This window comes from Marmota monax, unplaced genomic scaffold, assembly GCF_021218885.2.
Source record: "Marmota monax isolate L192 unplaced genomic scaffold, Marmota_monax_Labrador192_F-V1.1 WCK01_AAM20220418_F8-fsc00265, whole genome shotgun sequence".
NCBI lineage: Eukaryota > Metazoa > Chordata > Mammalia > Rodentia > Sciuridae > Marmota > Marmota monax.
In genome coordinates this window covers 821,616-829,990 of record NW_026694808.1, presented here as the reverse complement: position 1 = coordinate 829,990, position 8,375 = coordinate 821,616, and positions in this window count along the sequence as shown.

The window sequence follows — 8,375 nt, the reverse complement described above, 5'->3', positions numbered from 1 at the left end:
TTGGATAGACTGGCTTCCCCACAAACTTGGGGATAAAATTAAGTGTAGATCAGATCTAAAAGTAAAACAGCAGAGCAGGACCAGAGCTTTCCTCATCAAGATGGACTTTGGAGCCTTTGAGCACCCTCTGTTGGCTGAATTTCTCTCCCTAGAAATAACCACTTTCCCATCAGTATTTATTTTTCCCTTTCTAACAAAATCTGTTTGCAGAACTTTTATTTATACTAATGTGTAAATGACTGGTTCATATTTAAACAGCTTCTCTTTAAAGTATTAAGTAATAAATCTCCAAATATAATGTTTTACTTGATTTCCAAGTCACACCAAGATCAACATGCAAAGTCCAAACCCGTTCTTAACATAACCCCACTAGCCAAGTCATCTCCCAACTCTAACTTCCCTGACTCTGTTTGCTGTCCATGGTCCTCTGCCTCCTGCCCCATCAGTTAACACAGATCTTGGCTGATTCATAAAGTCTCCCAGCTCCAAGTACACTAGGGAGCCCCAGAGGTTAAGTCCTATCAGTTCTTGGGTAATTTACGGCTGTCAGCCAGCACTCATCATTTGTATCTTTCTCCACTGCTCCAACCTCTCCACTGAGTACACTACATTGTTGAGACATTAGCCCCATTTTGCTACGGACCACCACTCCTACTGTGCACTGTTCCTTTACAAGCCAAGTACCTCTGTTGGTCCACGGGAGGCTTTGGAGGTCAGAGCCACAGTGTGAACACAGCTGCAAGGTGAGGTATGCTGAAGAGAGATACTGTGCTGTGCTAGTAGGAAAGTCTCAGATCAGCCCTGCCTCCCAACCCCCACCTCAGAAGGAAATTCAGAATTAAAGCTAGGAATGTTATCTGAATAAGATCTTCTCACTGGAAGGACCACCTAACAAATTGCCTTCCTGTAATAAATGGAAATAGAATCCAAGGATCACTTTTAATCTTGATGGACAAACAAACCATCCAAGCACTTTGCAGTATGTTACTCAGAGCGAAATTACACTGAAGTCAGCTTATAGCTCAACCCATGGTGACCTGTCCCACTCCACTGAAGCCTTAAATTACCCAGCCTGCCAGAGGCCAGAAAAAATAATCCAACATTGCTTTAGCTATCCTGAGCACAGAGCAGGTACCAGAACAGGGCAGAATATTACAAAGCTCCTTATTATTAAGTGGGATGTTGTCTAAGAAATCCCATAATCAAGCTGAAAAGTTAAGATTAACAGGGAACTGTGTCAATTAATTTTTAAAACTCAGTGTATAAGCACATTGGGAAGTTGTATTCATGATTATCTGGTCGGATTTTTGTGTTCTGTCTTTTTTTTTCTCCCTTGATTTCAATCTCCTGGGCAACCCTTTGAGCCTTGCTTTTTCAATAGATTATTCTCAAGCAGCCTTTTAAAAAAATCAGCAACTTTTTTTCCCCTGTTGAAAGAAGCAACAAAATCTGTTGATTTCATTTATAACTGCTAGGATTCTAAAGAGCCTAAAAATGTAGATGCCAGCCCTACCTGGGATCCTGCTGCCGGATATTAGGATCTCTTGGAAGCATTTATTTACTGTCATTTGCTGTTGTACTTCCTACCCAATTCATATGAAAACTTTCATTACAAGGATATCTGGGCCTCCTGAACTCTCAAATAATTGTTCCTTTCTGTTTGGACAGAGTTTGCAACGCATGTTCCTAAACAGTTTTATGCTTTTGTTATGAATTACTATTCTGAGGAGGAAACCAGATGAGGCCTTCGGAATTACTTTGGAAATGCGGGGTGGGGGCAGGTAGTTTCCCTTTATTCAGAGTTCCACTTTCTGAGCTTAGAGGCACCTGTGGTAGGTCAACCATGGTGCAAAAATATTAATATTGGTTTTGTTTTTTTCAAGAGAGAGACCACATAATTGTATTGCAGTATATTTTTATAACTGTCCTATTTTATTAGTAGTTATTATTGTTAATCTCTTATTGTGCCTAATTTATAAATTAACCTTATCGTAGGTATGAATATAAAGGAAAATACATTTGTGTGTGGGATTTGGCACTATCTGCAGTTTCAGGCATCCACTTGGGGTGTCGGAACATATCCGCCATAGACAAAGAGCATTACTGTCTGATCCCCACATTTTGGCAAGACCCTAACATTAGGACACCTGGAAGAAACTACAGACCTGCCTTGCCCTGATATCCACAATCTCTTATGCTATGCATGTAGTGTGCATGTGATCTGAGTCTGGCCCTAGCAGAAGGCAACTGTGCAGCCAACCAGGGAGACTCTGGAGGGGGAGTGATGCTCCCAGCACCTCATGAGTCATGCCCTGAAGAACACCTTGACACAATCCCTCTCCTTGCAAAAAAAAAGGTTAGCGTCTAGCTGGGGAAATTCAATCAACAGAGAGGTAACTACTAGAGAACAAGGCTGAGACATAGGGCAGGGGAAGGGAGCTCATTCTTAGAAAAGTCACTGTTTGGTAAAAATAAAGTGTTTCAGAGGAGATGAGATTTGCATGAGAAGGATCCAAAGAGGCAACGTGGGAAGGTGGGCCTGTTTGGGGTAATGGAGAATCCATGTGAGAGAAGGCACAAGTAATGCTGGCTTAAATGGGAGAAAGAAACTGACTCAGTCAGAGTCTGGGAAAGAAAAAGAAAGCTCTTGTTGGAAGCATGTGGGGAAGTGGGGTGAAGAAAAGATCTGTCTGCTGAGGTGATGGCAGATGTACCACTGCCATGGGATGGTACGGGATCCCTGGGTGAGCAACTGTGGGGAGTCCTAAGCCCAAAGGGACAAGAGAAGAGAATGAGTACCAGGACTCAAGGAGGATAGCTCTCTAGAGAGAGCCACCCAGAAGCACCGATTGGCCTCCGTAGGAGGTGGCAACCAGACCACCGAGAGCCCTCAGGGGTGACACTTGCCCCCCACCACCAACCTCCTTGTGTCAGTGCCTCCAGCCCTCTGAGACCAAGAGGACTCGGGGAACCTGCTGCCTCTAAAGCATGAGGCAGAGACCTAGAAAGAGAAAGGTGGAGAGTCGATCTGGAGGGACCAAGTAAAGAAAGATTCAGCACAGATGAAACTGGCTAAAGACCAACCCATGATGGACGTTTTGACAAAACGAAGCAGACAGGACCCCTGAACAGATGGAATATAATCAATCCTCTTTGTCTTCCAAGTCTCTGCTTAGATATTAGGTAGACCCCCAAGACCCCGAACACACTGCAACACACCACACTGTGTGAGTTCCCCCACAGCGCTCACTTGTACTTATCCTGTTCCTTTGGTTATACATCAGCATTTGCCCCCATGAGGGTGGAATTCCAGAGACCCCTGCACTGAGAATAACACCTGCTGGTGTCCCCTGAGTGGTAAAATCTGGACGATTCCTCCTGAAGGAGAACAAAACGCAAGCCCAAGAGCCAAGTGTGCTAGAACCCATCTCCAGTGATTGAAGGGGTTGCTGGGGAGCAGGACAAGAAACAGGAGGGAGAGAGGCCAAAAGCAACTCTCTCAGTGTCACCTGCCCTGATGCTGGCTACTGAAGGTGACCACAAACTATGGCAGTGACAGCTCTATGTCCCCTCCAAGAAGATTTCTCTGCACCTCCTGAATGTACAGCTGGCCGCCCCAAGTCACTATCTAAAGCAGCCCCTCTTTTTGCTGCAGCAGCCGGGGCAGGCCATGCAACCCCAGGGCCTTTCCGGTAGGAGGGTCCTCAGCCATACATGGATTTATGGTGCACCCAGTTCCTGGGAGAGGAAGGACTGCTCTGACATCAAAGGGTCCGTCAGCATCGCTGTTCCAGAAACTGCTAACGCGATGAGTGGGCCGCACAAAGGTAGCGGGGTAACGATTAGCTCATCTCTAATTATATGGGATTTACGATTAGGCAGCAAGTTTATTTCGGAACACTGCAATAACAAGACGCCAGCAGTGGAGAGGACGAGGGGGCGGAGTTCTAGCTTGGCCTTTAGAATATAATAGCTTGCCGTTGCCGTGGAAACCAGCTCCCTGGGAGTTCACAGGCACCTTATTCTATAATTATAAGAGATCTGATAAGGGGGGTGGGGATGATGGTGTGTCCCCCCCCCCCTTTATAAATTGTATTCAGTGGCTGAAAATAGAAGAACCTGGAGAACAAAGCCTATTATTAACCACCATCTGCTAAGAGGCGGCTGCACTTCAGCTGCCTAAAGAGCTTGTTCCGGAAAGTTCTTGCAGATGTGCTCAGAATGCCAGGGGTCAGGCAGGACTGCAACCCTGAGAGGGAGCCTGTGTCCAGGCAAACCCAGCAGGAATCTCACTTCGGGCCAAAATGGGGGCCCCCCATGGACTAGATCCATTGTCTGAGGGGACTGCTTAAGTCCCCCATCCCAGACAAATTCACAATTTGCAGAATCTCCTTTCTCCCTCCAGAAAGCCTTCCCCCTAATTCCCAGATTTAAAATCCAGGTGGAATCTCAGCCATCTAGTCGTGGGTCTTGGGGCAAACTTCTTAAGCTTGCTGAATGTCAGTTCTTTCTTGGTTAAAGATTGTTATGAGGATTACACAAAATAACGAAAAAAAAAGGGAACATGTTTGGCACACTGGAAATTTTGTCTCATACAACTGGACCATCTCAGGAACTGAGCCAAACTCGTTTTGGGAGAAAATCACCCTTCTTCTCAAAATCAAACCACCCATTTTCAGGTAGAATGATTTTATCAGTAATACTAGTAGACACTGAACAGAATAGGAATACCCAGTTGTTATAATAACAATAATAACAACAATAACAACATTCATTTGTGAAATTCTATAGCTTTAAGGTATTTTCTCCATATTTTATTGAGGTTGTAGGTGGCTGTAATGGAGTGAGTGGTTTCTCTGTGGAGTCATTTATAAGGAAGCCTGAGCAGTTGAAAAGCTTTTTTTCTAAATAGCATTCCCTTTTTAAATGGGTCATGGTCATTAAAAACTAAAGCCCAGCAGTGTCAAGTATGGCTGTGTATGTTAAAGACAGTGAGTCAATAAAATCACCAGAAGCTGTTTTCTAAGCTATTCAAATTCTGCATCTAAAGAATTTGTCCAACTGCCCTCTAAAAGCAGGAAATGAGTGAGAAGAATAGAGAATGCTTCATTCTATTCATGACCATAGTTGCCTGTTGTCCTGAGTTAATGGTCTTTAAAAGCTAGAGACATATTGGGAGGAAATATCACCACTATTTATGCTTTTCTTCCCCATCTAGATGCCCATGGATCACCCATCTCTTCTAGAAGCAGCAAGAGAGTGTTCACTGATCAGTGTCTGCTATTAGTAGAATTATTATGGCTATGCATAATAGAATCTCAAAAGGATAATAGCTAAAATGGATTTATGTCTTAAGTATTACTCCAGAGGTACAGCCCAGGGCTGATGTGGGGATTCTGCTCATGGCATCCTCAGGGATCTAGCTCACCTCTCTGCCATCTCTATAACTTGGCTGCATCTTCATGGTTCCCCATGGAAGACAAAGCACGGGCCCTCACAAGTGCATTCTAAAGAGTAGGAAGGGGAAGGGAGAAAGAATGGGAGGAGGCGAGGGTTAGAGTGCAGGCTTCTTTCCTTTGAAAGAAGATTCTTAGGAGCTTCCATACAATAATTTTTGCTTTCTCTCTTAGCCGTATGACCACCTTAGCTACCAGTGAGGTTGGGTAGAGACTGAAATCCTTGAGCTAGGCAATCACATTCCCAGCTTAAAGTCAGGGGTGCTTGATGAAAGTGAAGTACATGTTAAGAACATCCAGCGATCTTCACCTTGGTCTTTTGCACTCTGATTCTTTTTCAATATCACTTCTTGCCATGTGACTGGCTGGAGGTCATCCTCAAGTCCAGGTTCAACTACATGGACCCAGGAAGTTTCTATTCAGCCTGAGCTAACCTGAGGCCTTTGTACTATGGTGCAAACCACCACCATACACTCTTTTGGGACACACAGCTGTGTTACAGGAATGACAGGGCACTGAGAGCCCTGCCCTTATCTGTAAGGAGCTTACCCCCTTTTGAGGCTCTCCTGTGAATTTCTCATGAGAAGACACCATCTCAAAGCCTCAGGTTGACAACAGCCAGGAAACCAATCCAACCAAAAAGGTGAACTCAGCAAAATGTAGGGACTTGCTTATAGCAGTCTTCCTCCAGTGTTGGAGATTAAACACCCAAGAAATTCCAAGGCAAGTGTAGAAAGCAAGTTTTATTTAAGTAAGGGACAGAGACAGCAGACTTCTCCGAAGAGTTGGGTGTCTGTGGGAGTGGGTGTGTCTCGCTTTGTTTTAGACCCCAGAACCCCGCCCCCACCTTCTCTTTCTTCTCCATGTTCTTGCCTATGGGTAGGAAGGAGCAGGAACTGAGAGGATCATCTTAGCAACCCAACCAGCCCTCATCCTCTCAACCCCCATCATTCATTATCTACACTGACTGCCAGGCCTCAGTTTGCTGAGGAATATGACATATCCTGACGATGCAGGCCAGGTGGGGCTGGAGCAGATTGCTTTTTGGCAAAGAAAGCACATGGGGAATCAGCTCAGTGGGCTCATTTTATAGAAGTATTCTCTTAACCTCTGATCCCACCATCCTCATCTATGTATCCCCGTACATTACTAGAAAGATAATAGGCTCTGTCGTAGAAGTCTAAGGCAAAAGAATGTGTATGAGCCTAGGGAGGACCAGAGCAGAGGCTGCAGAGTCATGCAGGGTTTCTCCCTCACTACATGTATCTTGAGAGAGACAGTGTGGCTTTCAAGCTTTTGTGTTAGTCAGCGTTTCATCACTGTGACGAAAATGCCTGACTAGAACAACTTAGAGGAGGAAAAATTGACCTTGACCTCACAATTTCACAGGCTTAGTCCATGGTCAGTCAACTCCGTCACTCTGGGCTTGAGGTGAGGCAGAACATCCTGACAGAAGGGAAGGTGGAGCAGAGCTGGGAGAGTGAGGAAAGCAGAGACAGAGTGAGTCAGGGACAAAATATAATCCCCAAGGCCCGCCCTCAGTGACCTACTTCATCCAGCCATGCCCTACCTGCATACAGTCACCACCCAGTGATTCATTCCAATTATTAATCCTCAAATGGATTAACCCACTGATGAGGTTACAGTTCTCAAAATCTAATCAGATCTCTTCTAGACATTCCTGCATTGTCACATGAGATTTTGGGGGACACTTCATATTCAAACTGTAACAGCTTTCCAACCAATAGCTTCAGTCACGTAAGAGAGACCCTGACCAGATGTTCTCTCTGGTGAAAAGTGAGGAAACACCAGGAAGTGATCCACTTGTCCGGCTTAGTCATGTGCTCACCCAGGGAGAAGCAGGCCTGTCCAGTTGAGTCAGAGCTGAACAACACAGATGGAGTAGAAGCACAGTTCCTACAAACAGGTAGCCCATTGGGCTGATTAAAACAATAGGTATCCATAACAACAGCCATTGCCTAGCTCTAATGAATGATTTTCACAACAGGTTGAAATACTGTTGGAAGGAATCACAGAGCTGTTGTCACTGAACATTCGTCCATGTGACCCTGCCTGCTCAGTTTCCAAAGCCCCGGTGTACCTCTCTATCTGGAGGAATAGGCTCTCTGCCCACAGATCCAGGGACAGACACATGAACTCTGTCCAGAAAGTACTGGCTTTGCTCCAGGAAGGAGTCTCTCAAAGTCAGTGCACACCAAACACCCAGGAAAAGGATCAGACTGGATTGTGTGTAGACAGAGCAAAAGGAAATGAATGGATCAGAATAAGATTCCGCCCTAACTAGCCTGGTTATTGGTTCCTTTGCATGATGCCAGAAGGGTCTGAAGAGCTGACTCCAGGGGAAAGACTTGTTCCACACTGTGTCCTCACTGCAGAAGCGACAGTAGTACAAACCCCAGCTTCTAAGGATTAGGAGCAGCATCCTCACTAAGTCTGTGGGAAAGACTGGGGCTCTGAGTTCCTTGAACTTAACCCCCTCCCTCTGAGACTCTGTGACCTATCCAGTATCCTTCTGTACAAACTCCTTCTCTGCTTAAATCAGCTGAAGATGGCTTCTGGGACTTGCAACTGGGACCTGTGACCCACACATTATCATAGAGAAACTGAGAGTGACCTTCATTTGTGAATACTCCATATGTTCCTCCAGTGAGCAGAAGGCAATTAACAAGACTCAACAGTAATTCACTACAAATAAAATGCCCTGTGTCTCGGAACACTCACAAGCGCAGTGGATATCTGAACATCAATATGGGTTGATCAGGAAAAGAAGATGCTGTCGTCTGAAATCTCTAGATAGAATTCAGATGAGAGACCATGAGGGTGTGGGTGGTGGAAGGATACATGTGAAAATAAAACACAAACTCAGTTCATTACTGTATTTGCATTTAGGAAAGTCTT